The sequence below is a fragment of the Balaenoptera musculus genome, chromosome X (assembly GCF_009873245.2).
Source record: "Balaenoptera musculus isolate JJ_BM4_2016_0621 chromosome X, mBalMus1.pri.v3, whole genome shotgun sequence".
Classification (NCBI taxonomy): Eukaryota; Metazoa; Chordata; class Mammalia; order Artiodactyla; family Balaenopteridae; genus Balaenoptera; species Balaenoptera musculus.
In genome coordinates, this window is record NC_045806.1 from 104,833,067 (window position 1) to 104,853,348 (window position 20,282).

The 20,282-nt window shown below is 37.7% G+C and overlaps 1 protein-coding gene across 1 annotated transcript in view; it reads right to left on the reverse strand.

Annotated features, from left to right (window-relative positions):
- TENM1 (teneurin transmembrane protein 1) overlaps window positions 1-20,282 on the reverse strand; it is a 786,103-nt gene that overhangs the window by 691,503 nt on the left and 74,318 nt on the right. The gene's annotated exons all lie outside the window — the stretch shown is intronic.

A 20,282-nucleotide genomic window follows, 5' to 3' on the forward strand; every position in this document is an offset into this window, starting at 1 on the left:
TATACAATTTCAAAAGACTATTCCTCCAGATAGAAAATTACAATACAAGTATACTGAAACCACACCCACTAAATTATCTAGGCACAGAAAGACACCCCAGTGTTTATAAGACATCCCAAAAATATTTTCTGCAAAAATAAAGCAGGATTTTGACCAACATTATTTCCTGAAAAGAGGTGGCATTGGCTTTATGAAGAGTTGATGAGCCACTATATTTAGAAACAAAATTATTACCAGTTTTGCTCTGGAAAAAATTGGGAGAGCTAATAATAGGAAAAGATGATCTACCTCTTGAAAAAAAAAAAAAAGGTTTGCAAACCACAAAGACCAGAGGCCCGGGCAACTGGAAATTCTCTTCTTAAGGATTTGTTACTGATTAGGGAAATTAGCAATCAGAACCAAAGGGTGATGGTTTATGGAATGATACCAACCTTGCCCAGTCCTGTTCATCATTTCTAATCAACAATTTGAATAAAGATGTAGAGGGCATGCTCATGACATCAGTGAATAGCACAGATCTCAGACTGCTGATGAACGTATGGGATGACACAGTCAGGATCCAAAAAGGCAAGCTGGAGAGGTGAGCTGGATCCAATAAGATGAAATGTAAGAAAGAAGACCAATACTTGAATCCAAAAAGCCAAGTGCAGCAAAACAGGAAGAAGATGTGACTGAACAGCAAGTTGTAGTAGAGAATAAGACTCAAGGAGTCTAAGGTCAGCTTGATATGAGTCCAAAAAGTCAATGCAATTTTAAGTTGCTTTAATAAATATGTATTATCTGGAGAGACATATATTGAAGCATTTTCTGTAGAATGGATATTAAAATATGTTATATGGGAGAAAGAGGTTTCATGACCAGATCAGTTGAGGGAAGTTCTAGGTTAATTTAAACAAGTCTATTTTCTATAGGAATACTCAGAGCCTAAATGGTGACCATTACTTCTCAAACTTATTTGACCATGGAACACTTCTTTTTGTAAAGTACCTCGTGGGACTGCCACTAAAGAGGATACCCCTGAGGAAACACTGAATAAGGGCTGTCTCAGGAGGCAATGAGTTCCCTGTGAGATTCTTTTTAAAAACAGAAAACATCCAAACATCAGATGAATGTTGGCCTAAAGACCAGAAGGTTTCCTCCTACCGTGGAAGTCTGTGATACCTGATTAACTAGACCTAATACATAGCACTAATTCCCTATGACACCTGGAGCAGAGCATCTAGTGAAGAAAATTTCTCTGGAGGACTACCACAGTAGCAGAGTGACGGGAAAAACAGTTTCTCCAACAAGCACATGCTTCAGAAAGGCTATCTTGGGACTTCCCTGGCCGTCCAGTGGTTAAGACTTCACCTTCCAATGCAGGGGGTGCGGGTTCGATCCCTGGTTGGGGAGCTAAGATCCCACATGCCTCGTGGCCAAAAAACCAAAACATAAAAAACAGAAGCAATATTGTAACAAATTCAATAAAGACTTTAAAAATGGTCTACATCAAAAAAAATCTTTAAAAATAAATACATTTAAGATGCAATCACTCAGGCTGTATGATAAACACACATGTGCACAAATACACACTGACATTTAGAAAAAAAAAAAAAGAAAGGCTATCTTTTCAACTATCTTAATGGTAAAATATTAGGAGAAGGATTATTAAGATTGGTGAAAAGAGACAGCAGTGTGAAAACAAGAGCCCGGTAAGTCACAGAAGAGTGCGGCCCTGCGCTCCAGGGCTGTCCGGTCTCCACATTCACCAACCACCACTACCCGACCCTCCTGCTAGAAAGCTGGCCCTTCATCTGGGCCTACCTACTGAAGACTGGGTTTCTGGTACTGAGTGGTAGTTGTGACCTGATGCGTGAGAACAAGTTGACGTGAGAGGGTATTTTCTGTTCCTTCTTTACCCCTTTCAGGATAATGTAAACTAGCTCAAACTCCAGAATATTTTGCTGGCCTACACCATAACCAATCAGGAAGGTATACATTGAATTAGACAAGTGGATTCATTAACTATGTTGTGTCTACCAGTTTTGACTGAATCCAACCTTCTTTTCTCAACTGGGGTCTCAACTGGTGTGTGTGTGGGGGGGGGTGTGTAGAAACAATCACAAAGCCCCATTTCTACAAATTCAAACAATGTTGTAAAGCAACATTAAGCATTTTTTAAAATCTCACCTAAGGTGCAAAGACCAGTTGCCAAAAATTCCAAATAACCTTCTCACAACCCAAAAGCCTCATTGATTTTTAATTTGTTCAATTTTATTTACTAAATGTATTAAAATTGAGGTCTGTGACACAAACATAGTACAGTATTTCTTATTTTGATCCTGAGGTAATGTGCCTTCCCAGGAAAAAAGCTTAGCGATGTAAATCACATGATTACACAGACCATTACAGAAAAGTCTGTCAGTGTTTTCTTAAAAGGCTACCAGTCAAGCAATTTAAATTCCAAAAAAAGTCACTAATTCAGCAAATATGTTGCTCTTTACACAGTTACTAAGTATTAAAGTTTTGAAAATATACCATGCTTACTGATAAATATTGCCACCAATTTGGCCTCATTCTGCTAAAAATCTGATATTTAAAATGTTTAATTTTATTAACTTCAAATTTTAAACTTAAGAAATTGTCCTGCTACGTTCACAAAAAGCATCATAAGGTATATTTAGCACAATGCCTTGAACAATGTAGTCAGACATAAATATTTGTTGAGTGACAGAATAAATGAGTGAATGGATAAGTTTCAGTGTTGAAATTTACTTCTAAATTGCACTGGTAGACAAACTGATGGATTGATTGTACTTGACACTTATGTAGGAAGAACAAAATAAGTGAATATTGGCTTAAATTGCGGCCAAAAATAGCCTTATTTCTTTTCAAGTTCATAAGTAGGGATTATCAAGCCTAAAGAAAGCATCAAGGAAATGAAAAACACATTATCAAAGCAAAAAGGAGCATCTTCATCTCTATATCTTTACAGGGCATGGAAAACTTTTGCTTAGCAAGCTGAAGCCAAGGTTTTGTTCTGCAGCTCTGTGGATCAGAGACTGTGATTAGACACTATCTTTTGCCCAGGAAAACAAGCTAATGAAATTTACCATCCAATTCATGTAAAGAGTAACAGCAACTGCTGATTAGGGACTAAAAACTAGTTGCAACAACATTTTAATTACATTTCAATGGAGGACTATAAATTAATTTATCCAGATGAAATACTGTACTATATTGGTTTACAAAATGGCTAATTAGCCCATCCAGAACTCGAAGGAGACCAAAGGACTTTCTATTTAATATATAAAGAAAATAATGAATAAACAACCACCAGCAAATTACTTCAAGGACATAAACATTTATTTCAGGCCAGAATCAATATTAGCATAGATCTTACTTCAACCTCAGTCCTTCCTAAGTCACTGCTTAGCAGCAGAAGGCTCAGTATTTAATGAGTGTTAAGAAGTACTTCTGATACTTGCTTCATCTTTTGAGCTGCATAAAGACCAAAGGGTTTAGAAAAGAGCGAAAGAGGTTTTTGTTTTTATGTCTGTCTGTTTGTTTTTTATTGTCCATCCCATTCAGTCCCATAAGCTCTATTGAGCAGAACCCAGACGGTAGCATTAATCTACCCTACCCATGCGGTTGCCTTTAGAGAAATGCTTTTATCAGAGTATAAGCTCGTTTAGGCTATGTACAGATTCCATGGCAATTACCCTTCTTTATATATTGAAACCGTTCTTTAAACAGTGGCATTATTTCTCTTCTATTATTTACAGTAAAGATACGGATGCACACCTTTCAAGAAATCACAGTTATCAGAGAATGAAGCTTGTAATTTGAGGCTCTAACAAAGGACCTGGAATGTCATCACATCAAAGGCAGTTCTGCCCTCTCCAGTACATCTGGCACTGCACCTCAGAGACCAAGTGGCCAAAGAAAGCAGCTTTCGGTGAATCTGAATGCTATCAGTTCCATCTCCTCTTTTTAGGATGCATTCTGTGTGTCTAGAAACCAGAGGTGACAATGGTGCCTAATCATATCAGAAACTTTTTAAAGGTTAATGAATTCTGGCATAAAGTAATGTCAGAGCCATAAACAACTCATAAATACAAAATCTAGGAAAACCACGGAAACACCACACTTTTGAGAATGGTAGAACCCTGGATGATAAAACCACCATGGACTTTTAAATTATTCTTTTAATAAACTTGGGGAAGTATTATACCATATATCAATATTTATGATACCAGCTAATGATAGTTTAGGGATACAGAATGCAAAATTCAGTCTGCCTCAGTTCAGTTGTGCACTGCCTTGGTAATTACTTCTAGATTGGAAACGGGATTCAGTTCAACTTAGGTAACAAGGAAATCAGTTTCCAATTTGGCAAGGTAGACATCTAATTAGCAGTCTTCTTCCTCTTTGTCATAAACCCATCACCACATTCAGGTCAGTATGTGGAGTAAGTTTGGAGAGAACTGGAATTATGTGTTATATTATACATTGTGTTATTTATTTATCTGTAGAATTTACAGGTAGAACACATTTTTAAAGGCTCTCGAAATTTAGGGGGGAAATGTATCTACTTCCAAATCACTCAAAATTAAGCTTGCAAGGGGCTGAGCAGAAATGAGTTTACCTCATATGGTGAACTTGACAAATTAAGAGAGACAATAGAGTCCTAAGAATCAGGTACCATACGGTAGAATTGGTAGAGTGAGGCTTAAAGCCATAGAAGCAAAGAAAGTTGCAGTTAAGGATCAAAGTTCCAATATCTAGTCATAATGTATTTCTAGCCTTAACATTTCAAAACAGTACCACTGGGTGCTTTAATGCTGCACTACCCAATTTGATCAATCCGCGAATCTGAGAATCTATACCAAAATTTACAGCATTTACAAAATGAAAATATATGTGCTCTGGTAAACATTCAGGGCAGCTGCAACTATTTGTGTGTGTGTGCGTGTGCGTGTGTGTGTGTGTGTGTTCTTAAAAGTCTAGCACTTAGCATTATATGTTATGAGTGAACATGTTTCCTAGGACTAGTTGTTGCCCTCTTCTTCCTCCTCCTCCTCCTATTTTTGTAAAGTACAAATGCTACTTGTGTGGCACTTTTTTGTCAAAATATGGTAATATAAATTCAATTCCTTTCATCTTTAAACCAACATTATTATTTTGATGTGACTCATACATAAGGAAATTAAGGCAAGATTGACTGATTTGTCCAAAACGGTCATACATAGCTAATTGGTGGCAGAGTCAAACATGAGAACCCACTACACAAGACTCTGTCCCTGTTTGATCTGGAACAAATCATTTAATATAGCGGAACCTCAGTTCCCTATCTTTAAACATAGATAGTAATACCTAATTTAGAGTCTTATTGTGAAAATTCGATAAGCTAATATATACCTGACACAGAATACTCACTAAATGTTATTTCTCTTCCTAAGATCAAATATGTTTGCTAAATGCCAAGTTAAACAAATTAAACAGATCTTTTTGCTGCAAGACTCTTTGGAGCCTTTAATATGCTATGTGATGCTCCAAGAGGCAGAGTATGTCACATTTCTCCTAGCAACCAAGCAAGCAGTTATTCTTTCAGGAAGCATCTATTCATATCTCATGAAATACTAATATTCCATAGGACACACTTTGAGAACTCTGCTGCAGACCATAAAATATTTTGGGAAATATGTGAAATAAGTTATTTAGGCATATAATTAATAAATTACTGGTTTAAATAGTCTGATCTGAATTCCTAAGCACCTTTTTGAGGTCACCCAAAACATCTAATACATAGGAAGTAACAAAGACTTGGAAATGGAGCCCCAAGCTCAGGAAAACACTTGAGTGGGTCAATTTTATTGCAGGTCTCTGTGAATGTTGGACACATTGTATGGTTATTTGTGCTTCCAAAGTAAAAATACAGGCAGCTTTCAAAAGAAGAAAGGTTCTTAGTGATTCTGCCTATTTCCCCCAGTGTGCTACATCACCTTTTCTGTGGTTTGTTACTATATGGGCCAGATCTTCAGGACAGTAAAGTGAAAGGGGAAAAGTAGGGGAGGTTTTTCATTTTTTCTCTATCACTCTTAATTAACTAGAATCCTTTGTGTCACAATGGATGAACTCTGCTCATTGAGTGGGGTACTGACCATTAAAACTGTGCTCCAGTGCGTGGGAGCTGTGACCCACATATGTGTCATCAATTCAACAACAGTTATTAAATGCCCAATTCTGTGCTACGTAGTTCAGGTTGTAAGAAAATAGATTTGAGCAACTTAGAATCCTGCAGGTGAGATAAGACATATTCAAAGGGAGGGGTGCGGGGAAAGTATACCAAAGAGTACCTAATGAAGAGCTAGATCTTGAGGAACAAACTGTAACTGTCATATGAACCCAGAGAAAGAGGAAAGATCACTGAGCATCATGGGCTGGAGTTGGCACTTGAGCTGGACCTTGAAAGCCTGTAAGGGGGTTGCCACAGGGCTTCTGTAAGCAAAGCCAGTTCACCCCCTAATGTGCACCAACTGTCAAGGGAGTATTGGGGCCACTCTTCCTTTTCAGGAACAATAGAGGAAATGCAGAGATTTTTGCTTCTTTGCCTCTCCTCCTCTCTGCAATGGATGGATGTATCAGCTAAAGAGCCTCAAATCAGTAGCCCTTCCCTCTGGGTCACAGTGAGGATTTGGCTGCTTGCTTGCCCATAAAGAAATAAAAAAAAACCATCAACCATAACAACAACTTGAGGGTTAGAGCTGCATAAGAACAATTCTGCAATAAGAGAATCTACACGGGCTTGTGTGGAAAGACAAGTGCTATTTTCTGCTTGAGTCTGTGACTGGTAGAGAATCACTCAACCCTATGATTGTATTATTTATACAGAACTCACGAGGGCACCATCTGGTGCTAAGCTAACTGCAAAAACAGGAAAATCAAACCCAAAGCCAACTGTCTTCATTGGAGTTTTTGCTAATGACCTGTTCCTCGCCAATATTCCAGCTGATCACATTCTAGTTTGAAACAGGAAAAGACATTTAATGCTTTAAAGAGAAGTCTTAAAGGGAATTTAGTTAGACATACCCTTGAAAAGATTCTGTACCTATCTAGATCTTCTCAGTTGAGAGGGCACTGCCCCTATTTCAGGTCTTATTATATCTTATTAAGTTGTCAGATCAAGTTCATAATGTCCCATTTCAGTACCCAGTCACCAAGAGATAAGGGTGACAGCTGATCTTGCAAGATTATGTCCTGGAGATGGAAACTTAAGCCAAAACAGTGAGGAAATTTCTGCTGAAGTATAAGAAACAAACTAACAAATGTCATGATGAAAATAATTCTAATCTGAAATGATTTTTAAATCCCACATTTTGACTCTCAATAAATTATTCTCGTTGAGGTAGCAGACTTGACATTGCACATATATTTTCCTTTGTAATCAAAAATTTTTTAAACTATAATGCAAAAGGTTAAGTGTGTGTGTGTTGAATTTATATACTCTTAATTTTTAAAAATCCAAATATAAAGATTTTCCATTTTAGTTTTTTTAAATTTATTTATTTTCTTTATTTTTTGGCTGCATTGGGTCTTGTGTGTGTGTGTGTGTGTGTGTGTGTGTCATATTTTATTTTAATTTTTTATTATTATGTTTTTAATGTTTATTTATTTATTTATTTTCTTATTAGTCATCCATTTTATACACATCAGTGTATACATGTCAATCCCAATCTCCCAATTCATCACACCACATGCACTGGGTCTTTGTTGCTGCATGCGGGCTTTCTCCAGTTGTGGCGAGCGGGGGCTACTCCTCATTGCGGTGCGTGGGCTTCTCATTGCCGTGGCTTCTCTTGTTGCGGAGCACGGGCTCTAGGCGTGCGGGTAGTTGTGTCTACCCACAACTTCAGTAGTTGTGGCTCGCGGGTTCTAGAGCGCAGGCTTAGTAGTTGTGGCGCAAGGGCTTATTTGCTCTGTGGCATGTGGGATCTTCCCAGACCAGGGCTCGAACCCGTGTCCCCTGCATTGGCAGGCGGATTCTTAACCACTGCACCACCAGGGAAGCCCTCCATTTTAGTTCTTATTGGTTTTTCTTAGACTCTCCCAGCTCTAGTAATTTTCCTTTTGACATAGGTATTGTAAAATGGTACCCCAAGTTAATTTGGTTTCAATATTATAAATTCATCATGAAAGCTGTGAACATTTCTAGTCCCATTTTGTTCTCATTTGGAGCTAACACTTCAGGTCTTAATGATACCTCAGTACATAATCAGGTGCCTTGGTTCCCATGCTGGCTAGTGTTTGGAGTTCTCTTTGGCCCATGGTGTAATTGTTCACATTTTTAGGGCTCTGTTTTCATTATAACCCTTTAGATATTTTTGACAATCCCAAGAAAAAGCTAATCACATAGCCCAAAACTGTGATATTAAGAGGGATTGCTCTCCTAAACTTGACAGCAAAATGAAGTATCATATAGAGTGGTTCCATAAAGTATCTTTCCATAATTCAACCATCTAATTTCCAGAGTTAGGGAAGTCAATCTTGCTTGCTTAATGTAAAATTAAGACTTACTTACAGTCAGAAACTTAGTTATGATGCACATTTAAAAATACAAATAGGGGCTTCCCTGGTGGCGCAGTGGTTGAGAATCTGCCTGCCAATGCAGGGGACACGGGTTCGAGCCCTGGTCTGGGAAGATCCCACATGCCGCGGAGCAACTAGGCCCGTGAGCCACAATTACTGAGCCTGCGCTCTGCAATAAGAGAGGCCGCGATAGTGAGAGGCCTGCGCACCGCGATGAAGAGTGGCCCCCGCTCACCGCAACTAGAGAAAGCCCTCGCACAGAAACGAAGACCCAACACAGCCAAAAATAAATAAATAAATAAATATTTTTTTTTAAAAAACAAATAAACCAGCAATTTTAAATAAGGCAGTTCATTCATGTCATCACAAGGGCTGTAGTGTAAAGAGAAGGCAGGCTGTGGTTTGAATCAGGAATCTGACACCAGCTTTGTCCCTTGAGCAAGTTACTTAAACTCTTTAAGGGTGAGTGGCAACCTTTCATCTGTTAAGAGGGCTTTATATTTCCTCCCAGTGTTTTTGTGGAAAGTGGATGGGATAATATTTAGAAAAATCTTGCAACAGTTCCTGGCACATTGTAGGAGGTCTGTAAATCTGAGTTCAATTGCTCTTTCCCAGTTACTTCCAAAACTTTTCCTTAAGACCAACAACTCTGAAAGGGAAGTGATTTACATGTAGCACATCACTGATTACAAAAGCCTAGGGAAACTAAGATCTATCTCTAACTCCATCCTTCATTTAAGATATTGTCAAATGTCCTTCACAAAATTCCGGACCTCCTTGGATCCAATTTGTCACTGAAGAGCTGAAGTCTGCTCTTCATTAGTAAGAGCTTCTTCAAAGATCCAACTCCCTCCATCCTCAACCATATCAACGCACTAAGGGAAACAACCAATTTCCTCACATTAAAAAAGAAAGTTTTACATTAGTAAACAGAGTACTTATAAGCAAACAGAATACTTACAATTGAATGACTTAATCTAGAGCTACCCCAAGGATGAAATAACTAGAAAGGGAAAAAAAAGAGAAAAGCCTTCCTAAAAGTTTTTATTTTAGTTGTCGGAAACCTAAACACAACAATGTGTTGGAAGAATTAATAGCTGCTTTCTAGCAAGAACTATAGACTAACCCTAACTAATTCAATTTCTCTGTCTGTAACAATGACAAAGCAGCTATATTATTCATCTTCCACATCTAATCCATAAAAAAAAATCCTCTTGGCTCTATTTCCAAGATATTCACCACATTTTTTGTTCATTTCCCTACATTTTATGTAAAGATTGATATTTTCTTGGGGGCACTTTCTATGAGCTTTAATTTCATAATCTTTGACATATAATAAACCCTACCTTATAGGATTGGTTTGATAACTAAACTAGACTGCATATATGGCAATATTTGTGAGCATAGTACAAATAGAAAAGTTACTTTTAACAATAAGAAGGCAGTTTGGTGGGCATAGAATCTGAGAAAGGGGCTTGGAGAATTCAGTAGGCAATATTATCCCCACTCTGGTGGAACCAAAAAAAAAAATCCTTACTGCACTATAGAGACAGCTTTTCTAAGGACTCAAAGCCACCACATGTAGTCTCTGTGCCTTGGACATGTAGAGAAATCTCAGTCTCTAACACCTTTTTCAAAATTCCTTATTAGACACCCAAAGCTTCCATCCTCCTGCTGTCTCCTCACAAAGTACATGCTGAAATGACTGATGCTGGCTGCAGGGTCTCTGCCATGAGCTCCCTCTGAGATGGACACCCTCCTGGGTGCACTGCCCTGTCTGGTGTCAGACACTCCCCCCCACCCGCAGCTGCACCTTCACTCCTCTGTCTTGAGGTTCGGCTGCAAGAAGTGGCACTGACCTACTCCAGGAAGATTCATGTTGCCTTCCATCTTGGGGGGGGGGGGGGGGGTTCTTGTTCTGACCTGGTCCCCCAGTTCCGGCTGTCCGGCTGTGCCCCTCTGTTGAGAACAATGAGGGGTTCCCACTCTGAGCCGGGGCAGGAGGAGGTGAAATTGGGGAGGGGCAGTGACAGCATAGAATGGATGGTTCTAGAATACCGGAGATCCGAGCATTCCTCTGGGACACTGAAAAACAGGTATCATTCACTATAGAAAGAAGCAGGATGAGGGGACACAAGGGGGCCCAAGAGCAAATCTCAGAAGCCGGACTGGTAAACCCAGTGTGGACTCCCCACTGTCCTTGGAATCAAACCCAAGCTGCATAGCCCTTGAGGCCCCAAGTGACCCAGACTCCACCTGCTTCTCCAACGTCACCTCATATACTCACCCCACCCCCACCCCATCACTAGCTCTGTCCACACTGACCTTCTCTAGGTTATTTAGACCTGCCAACTCATTCCCAGCCTGGAGTCTGTGCACCTGCTCTTCCTCCCGTCTGGGACCCTCTTCTCCTATATCTTCTATATCTTTGCCTGGCCGAGTCCTTCCCCCTACTCAGGTTTCAGCCCAAATGTCACCTCCTGGCAGGGGGGGGCCTTCTCTGACAACAATCTTAGTTGATGTTTCCCAGCTCTGCAATACCACCACCACCAAATCATTCTATCCCGTTATCTTGTTCCATTGTCTACATGACACTAATCTGAAATTACCTCATTTACTTATGCATTTGTTTGTCTATTACCTTTCTGTCTCATTACACAATGTACAGTCAGGTTCCTTGTCAGTTGTGCTCACCACGACAGCTCCAATGCCTAGTGTACTACTATAGTACCTGACACATAGCAGGTACTCAATACACAATTGTTAAAGTTTGAATGATTTAATGAATATTTTAGGACATGAGAAATGGCAATTTGTAAAACTATCTGGGATATTAAGAAAGGAAACAACCTTTACTATGATGCAAAATACCACTGGGGGTAGGAAGATCTCATTTACAAGCTGTGTTATAAAATGGGTAGTAGGGGGGACTACCCTGGCGGTCCAGTGGTTAAGACTTCGCCTTCCAACGCACGGGGTGCGGGTTCCATCCCTGGTGGGAGAGCTAAGATCCCACATGCCTCGCGGCCAAAAAACCAAAACATAAAACAGAAGCAGTATTGTAACAAACTCAATAAAGACTTTAAAATTGGTCCACACCAAAAAATATCTTAAAAAAATAAAATGGGTAGTAGGGATAGGGAGAAGGGGAAGGAGCACGGAAATGCCAATTAGTTAACGTTCTGCTTGCCATAATTCTGCCACTACTTCAGACAGAATGATAGAAAACTATTAATAGCTTCGGCATCAGTGCAACTGCACGCTTTACAAATGGGCTCTGCATCAGTTAATTCTCTATTTCTAAATGTTACTGTTGTAGGTTGGGTCATGGTCCTACATTTAGTTAATCTGAGGTTAAAGATTTGCATGGCTGCATGTACTAATTCAGAGTAATCAAGTATTGATTTTGTCTTTTAGCAACAATGAAATAACAATAGTCGGCTTTTATTTGGTGCCCTGAGTCTTCTCAAATCCCAGAATAACCAGTGAATAGTTCATTTAAACAGCTGCATTGTGAGGCATAGTTGAAATATTATTCCTAAATTTTAAAACAAATAAAAACTCAGTTTGTTCAATATCTTGTAATAACCTATAATGGAAAAGAATCAAAAAAAAGAATATATATATATATATATATATATATATATATATATATATATATATATATCCGAATTACTTTGCTGTACACCTGAAACTAACACAATATTGTAAGTCAACTATACTTCAATTAAAAAAAAAAACTCAGTTTGTCATTTATTCAGTTTGTCAAAACTTTACGGAAGTTTTCTTCACAATGTGAAAGCTCAAAATGAAGACTTCTCTCTGCCTCCATTAAATTCTATCAAACATCAAGTCTGAGAATATTTACTTAACAAAACACAAAATTAATACTTTGGGAAATGACTATATTTCCACCTTTAAATGAGGGAAGTAGCCCAACCCTTGGTAAGACTGGAGCAGTAGACACTTTCTCCTCGATTCCATTGCTCCCGATGCACAGCTCTCACCCAAAGCCCCTCATTTATGGTTTCTCAGAGTCCTATCTCTAACCATCCCATGCTCCAAGGCAATCCAATATAATGAATTCACACTATGCACAAGGCTCTCTGCTAAATGCGTGCAGAAATTAATCAGAACAGTCTCGGTCCTCAAGTAGCTGATAATCCACAGACATCAGACAGATTTAAAACAAAACAAAACAAAACTCTATATAACACTAGGAGGCTTATGCTATTTAGCAAGGAAAATGTAAACAATTTTCAAAGGAAGGAGCATTCTATCCTTGGTGCTCCGCTCTTTTACTTTTACACTAAACTCCTATTATTGCCAATATACTGATGGTTCCAGATCTGTATATCCAGTCCAGATCTCTCCATGTATATTTATAAATCTCTAGTGACCAGCTTCAATCCCCTGGAAGATCCTGAAGTTTATGAAACATCCAAATGCAAATTCATGAATGCTTCCCACCACTCCTCTCCCTCCTAATGCAAATGGGCTTACCCTGTCCCCAAAACCACATCTCCCCAGGTGGAAACCTTAGAATCATCCTCTATGCCTCACTCTACTTTATCCCTCTACATCAAGCCAATTACCAAGGCACATCAACACTATCTTTCTACCTCATAGGATGCCTCAGAGGATGCAACTCCCCCTGCTCTATATCCATGCTGCTAACATCACTGCCTCATTCATTCATGTTCATGGACTCTGTTGTCATTCAGACCTAGGTTTGAGTCTTAGCTCTGCCCTTTCCAGTTGGTGATCTTGGGCAACTACTTATTTTCTGCCTCAGTTTCCTCAACTATAAAATGGGGATAATAATATTCCTTATATCTCATATGGTTGATAGAAATCTTTGGAAAAGGCAATGTATATACAGCATTTAACACACAGCAGGTGTTCAATAAATTATAATTGCAATTATTACTGTAATATAATCCATAAACTGGCTCTAATCTACCTTCAGAGCCTCATTTCTCATTATTTTCCACTCCCTCCTCACCCCAATTCTATACTGAAACCTCATTAGACTCTGTGATTCCCTGGACACACGGAACCCTTTCACATCCTCTATCCTTCTGCATCTTCTGTTACCTCTGTCTCAAACGTCCTCCCTGTCTTACCATTACTCAGTGCTCTTATTCACCTTGAAATTTTACATAACTCAAGTTCACGCTCAAATGTTACCTTCTTAGTGAATGATTACCTACATCCATTTGCCACATCTCCCTCTGTGTTTCCATAGAAGACACACAAAAGGGTACACACACACACACACATGCACACACAGAAGGGGAGTACCACATCATATTACAATTTGTAAAAATTGTTTTCATGTGTGTCTCCTGTTTGTGACGAACTCTCAGGTCACTTTGGTCCTCATTTCTAAGGTAATATCTTACACACAGAGTTGGTGCTCAGTACCTGGTCTTTTAAAGTAACACTCCCTAGCTGAGATAACCTGGACGTACTTCATAAAAGGATATTTTACTGGGAGAGCGGAGCAGAGAGAAAAAGAGGAAATTTTTTCTCAATCCTGCCCTCCCCTCTCTGAAATGCTATCAGCACTTCCATCATCACACCACCATCCACCCCTGCAATACCAAACCTCCCTAACCTTAAACAACAAGCCCCTGGGGTCTACTAATTGAGCTCGAGTGAAATGTTCACGTAGAGTGGTAGGGAGGAAACAGCCGGGGTCAGATTGTGGAGGACCTTGAATTTTGAGCTAAGAAGTTTGAACTTTACCCAGTAGATAATAGAACACCATTGGACACTGTGTGGCAGGGCACAGCAGGATCCAAAAGCTATTTTTAGGAGATGGCTATGGTTGTAGTATACAGGATAGTTTGGACTGGGGAAGGATGGGATGTATAGAAGTTTATTAAAGAATAAAGTCAATTCTTAGGGGGACAGAAGAGAAGGACTAACATTTGTGGGAAACATCTATATGGCAGTCATTATTGTAAAAGCACTTTATATACATTAACTCATTCAATCCTAGCAATAATAATATATCCATAAAGTACTATCATTAATTCTGAGTTAAGAAAGCAATGCTTTAGAATGGTTAAATAACTTGCAAAAGTAAAAAGGTAGTAAATGGAAGAGCTGGGACTCAAATGCTAGTCTACTTGATGTCAAAGTCTAGACTGGATATTCTTGATTTACTTATGTACCCTGGAGGCATTTGAGGACAGAAACTCAACAAAATGAAAAGGCAACCTACGGAATGGGAGAAGGTATTTGCAAACCATCTATCTGATAAGAGGTTAGTATCCAAAGTATATACAAAAACTCAGACAGCTCAATAGCAAAAAAAAAACCTGACTGAAAAATGGGAAAAGGATCTGAGTATAGACACTTCTCCAGAGAAGATATAGAAATGGCCAACAGTTACATGAAAAAGTGCTCAACGTCACTAATCATCAGGGAAATCCAAATCTAAATCACAATAAGATATCACCTCACACCTCTTAGGATGGCTATTATCAAAAAAAGCAAGGAATAAGTACTGGCAAGGATGTGGAGAAAACGGAACAGAACCCTTGTACCCTGCTGGTAGGAATGTAAATTGGTACGACCATTTTTGAAGATAGTGTGAAGGTTCCTCAAAGTATTAAAAATAGAACTACTCTGTGATCCAGCAATCCCACTTCTGGGTATAAATCCAAAGAAAAGAAATCAGGATCTCAAAGAGATACCTGCACTCCTATGTTCTTTGCAGCATTGTTCATGCTATTCAAAAATATGGAAACAACGTTAAGTGTTGATGGATGAATGGATAAAGAAAATGTGGTATATAAAACATATATATACAGTGGAATATTATTCTGCTTTTAAAAAGAAGAAAATTCTGCCATTTGCAACAACACGGATGAACCTGGAGGACTTTTGGCTAAGTGAAACAAGCCAGACACAGAAAGACAAATACTGCATAATCGCACTTATGTGGAATCTGAATAGTTGAACTCATAGAAGCAAAGAGTAGAATGGTGCTTGTCAGGGGCTAGGGGGAGGAGGAAATGGGTGATGTTGGTCAAAAGGTACAAAGTTTCAGTTATGGAAAATGAATAAGGTCTCAAGATCTAACATGCAGCAAGGTGAATATAGTTAACAATACTGTAATGAATACTTGAAATTTGCCTAGAGGGATCTTAAGTATTCTCACAGAAAGGAAGGAAGGAAGGGAAGGGGGGAGGGAGAAAAGAAGGAGGGGAGGGAAAACGGCAACTTTGTGAGGTGATAGGTATGTTAAATAGCTTGACTGTGCTGACTATTTCACAATGTAGACATGTATCAAAACATCAAGGTGTACACCTTAAACATACACAGTTTTTTATTTGTCAATTATACCTCAGTAAAGATGGAAAAACAAACCCAAAAAACCGCTCATTCTAAGTGAAAGAAGTCATATACAGAAGAGTAAATACTATACGATTACACTAATATGAAATTCTAGAAAAGGCAAATTTAATCTATGGTGACAGAAAGCAGATCAGTGATTCTCTGAGACTGGGGATAGCGCAGAATTGACCAGGAAGGGGCAAAAAAAAAAAAAAAAAAAAAAAATCTATCTTAAGGGATGAGGGAAACATCCTAAGTCTTGAGCAGTGGTGGTGATTTTATGGGTATATATATTTATCAAAACTCATTAATGTATGTACTTAAGATGAGTGCATTTTATTGTACGGTAATTATACCTAAATAAAGTTGATTTAAAAAGGAACAAAATATGTTCTCTAATTCCCTCAAAATTTTTTGCACAAATTTTCCAATTTAAATTTAGTAGTTAATTAGAAGGAACACCAGGAGAGTTACTTTTAAGTGAAAAAGGATTATATGAAAATATCATAATACTTATTTAGAAATATTGGGGTTTTCTAAATGCACACTTCTCTGGATCTCAGAATCAACAATTTTTGTCATTTAGTGCTTTTTCTCTTCACGGTAATGGATCTAACACCTTCTATTCACATTTTCTTCTGCACTACCCAAAGCAGAACATAAAGAGCATCTGACCCAAGACAGATTTTCTCATCTAAGTGTCCAATGTACTTGTTTGTTAGGGGTGCTTTGACTTTAAGGTAAGAAATGCAGAATGCTTTCCAAGTTTGTTAATTAATAGCATCCCTAGACAAATACCTTCTTACTGCTGTGCCTGATTACTAAATCTCTCTGCTTCAAGGCAACAGATGGCTTAAGTTCTCCCAGAATTAAAAAGGAAATAATCCAGAATTCCTTGTGATTCAAGGGACTAAATTTAATCAGGTTATCCTATTTTACAAGCTATAAATATCCTAGAAAAAAATGAAGATGATCAAAATGGAAATGAATGGTTGCTATCTTCTAATTGTGTGAGTAGTGAGTAATAATCTTTATAGCACCAGTTGATGACATACTGTTACCATAAAATCAGCATGTACTAAACCCAACCAAAGCCTCCAACAGTCTTTCTTCATGAACTTTTTCTTATGATAGCACTCTTCCACTCTGGACTTAGAAGATAATATAGATTGCAGGGTTCCTTGAGCAGTCTTTAATACCTCTGATTCAAAAGTACGAGCAACAAAACCCTTTCCTAGAAATTTCCTCTTAAGGTTCACTTGGTTCAGAGACCTTTTCTGGATTAATCTGGATTGTAACAATTCTATGCACTAACAATATTTAAATATCTGTCTGAGCAACATTTAAAAAATTGTTCTTCTTTACAGTGTCATATGGTCCCCTCTAGACTGAAAGTCGTCTAAAGGCAAGAATCAAAATGCCTGCATCCATTATATTATAAAAACATACTGCTCATAGATCCTCAACAAATGCATAATTTTTGACACTATTTTAACATCTGCCTGTTGTACGGGATATGCCATGGCCAACGTGGCCTTATAAAGTATATCACCAGCTTGTTCCATATTGGTATTTTCTTTTCTTTCTTTTTATTGGAGTGTAGTTGATTTACAATGTTGTGTTAATTTCAGGTGCACATCAAAGTGATTCAGTTATACATATACATGTATTGGTATTTTCTATTATCATTCTACTCACTCAAATCTTTGTCTGTTACTATATAACTATAGTCAGGCAGGTTGCTTGCAAACATAGGGCCTGTTTTTTAACACAAATATCTCTCCAAATCTCTCTCATCTGTATCTCTTGCAGATGTTCTGGCCTTTCCACTGCATTTTCCAAGACATTCTCTTTGAATAGAGATTAATTTTTACTTTGAAAGCACATTTTAATATTCTTTATTATTTAGCAATATCTTACAGTTCTTTAGTTATACAATTTTATAATTTTTACTTGTTTTATGACACAGAAGCAGGGAATCAAAATTTTTAAAAAATCAAGGAAAATGATGTCCAGCCTCTTATACCAACTGCATACATCATTCTCCACTCCATCCCCACCTACCAACCCCGACCTGTAGCACAACTATCAACCACTTGCTACTTTGGTAGAGAGAGGAGACAAGAATATTGAAAAGAAAGGAAGTGGGTACCTTATATTTTAATAATGTGACAAGGTTTAACCAACAAAATTATTAAATATTCAGATTATTTTAAAGCAAGCAATATGTGAAGCAGTCATCCTCAGCCTGTCTTTGAGCCTCACCCCATCCCTGATCTACATGCCAGAAGAGTATGAGATGACAAGAAGCTCAGAAATAGAGTAAAAGATGAGGTTGGCCTTCGCGAAGCACCATCTGGCATCCACATGACATAAAACTAGGAGCCACGTGCTTATCACACACGCTCTTCTCACAACGGAGTATCAGTCATAATTCATTTTGTTTGCTGAATGGTCACCATTTCAAATTGGATGATCTCTTAAAGTTACAATGGTCATACTTACTCTCTAGTGATATACAGATTTAGCCTTGTAATCATGGAATTTGTCCTGTTTTCCAGTAGAAAATGTTTTTTAAATGGCTATTTGTTTTTTGGTAGGTTTCTTGATTTTGCTAACCCCATAAGACACTGGGGATGATGGATGAGAATAATTCTTCTAACAATTTCCACAGTGGTATACATACATTATATGGTAGCACTCTTATAATCATGATTTTGGAAGACAAAACCACCCCTCTCCCTTGGAGCTTAACTCAATTGTATGCATTTTTAAAATAGTTCTCTTTTTTATGACTATAAAAGCAATATATTTTAATGAAAGAAAAATCAAACAATTTAAATACGAGTAAAGCAGGAAGAGAAAGAGCCATGCAGTCTGAGTGGTAGAGATAGAACTAGGTTCAGCAACGTTTGATATGATACACAATCTTTGGAAGGAAAAAAAACAGTGATTTTATATTGGAAAGTATTATTTAGATGTGGTTATGTCAATATGCCTCCATCAAAATAGTCATGTCAAAGAGCCATATCAAAATGCTCTGCTTTGTGAGGGAAACTAGTGAAACACAAGAGGGAAAGTATAGGGTAAGATGTGGTAAAGGAGGCATGCTCTTGAGAGGTCTATGTCATTTTGATCAATGTTGGGGAAGCTATCAAAGGGATCTGATAAGCAGCTGCAGTGTAACTGAGGGTTCATTCATTTTAAAAATCAATTTCTGCATCAGATTTTAAGACATTCCTAAATTATATTTCAAAAATGCTAAATTATATGCACAAACATTAATTGATTCCATAATAATTTGATAGCTACTCATTGCTAGGCACTGTTCATTACCCTCTTGTACACTATATCATGTAATTATCATAGCAGCCCAGAGTCGTAGTTATTACCCCATTTCATAGATAAGAAAGGAAAGCTATGGCCTCAGAGAGGTTACAGAACTACAAGGTCATATGGACTTCAAGGGTTATCATAGGTACTTAGCACTGATTCATCTGGTAAAGAAATAGGAACTTATTTTGCTGCACTTTCTGGCATAGTTACTATTTCTAATAAGTACATTTCTAAGTTTAGGCTATTCTTTCTATAAGTCTGCAAAAAAAGTGTCATTTAAATTGAAAGTGAAAAAAAATAAAAACATTCATAAATGATTAGTAGCAAAATAACAGAAATGCAATTATATTGTAAGATTTCTACACATGTAGAATGATACAATTGCTTTCCATAGTAATTGGCCTCTTTCTCCAGCAGAAATATGTCAATATTAAATTGCAGTGAAATAATTGTATTACACCCTAAAGCCAAAAGTATATTATACAATTAAACATATTTAATTTAAGTCCTCTCTTTAAAGGGTAATTTGCATCAGAATATCTTTAACAATCCTCACACCTAGCAACAGATAGTTCAAATCTGAAGCAATATCATTTTTCAGTTTTGGTAGTTGGCTTATTTTATATATGAGGTTGTAGAAGATAGAAATTCCAGCTTTAAAACCCATAATTTTATTAATGTGTGGGTGCAAATAACTTTATTTTTTCCATTAAGTAGTTGTATAGACTGTTCCTATATGAAAATCATTACTATAATTTATAAAATAGCATGAATATAATAAACTCGATTCTGTACATTCTGATATCATTCATGCATTTAATTTATTCCAGCAGCTTAAATAAAGCAATTTAACAAACTAAACACATACTTTACCTTGATGAATGGTATTATACAGATTTACTCCAATGTATTACAATATAACCACTATTATCAAACATATTCTCCACGTTTATTTAAAAGCTATGTAATGTGCTAGTTAGAACCAGGCAGATGTACATTTGAATATTGGCTCTGCCACTGAGTAGCTG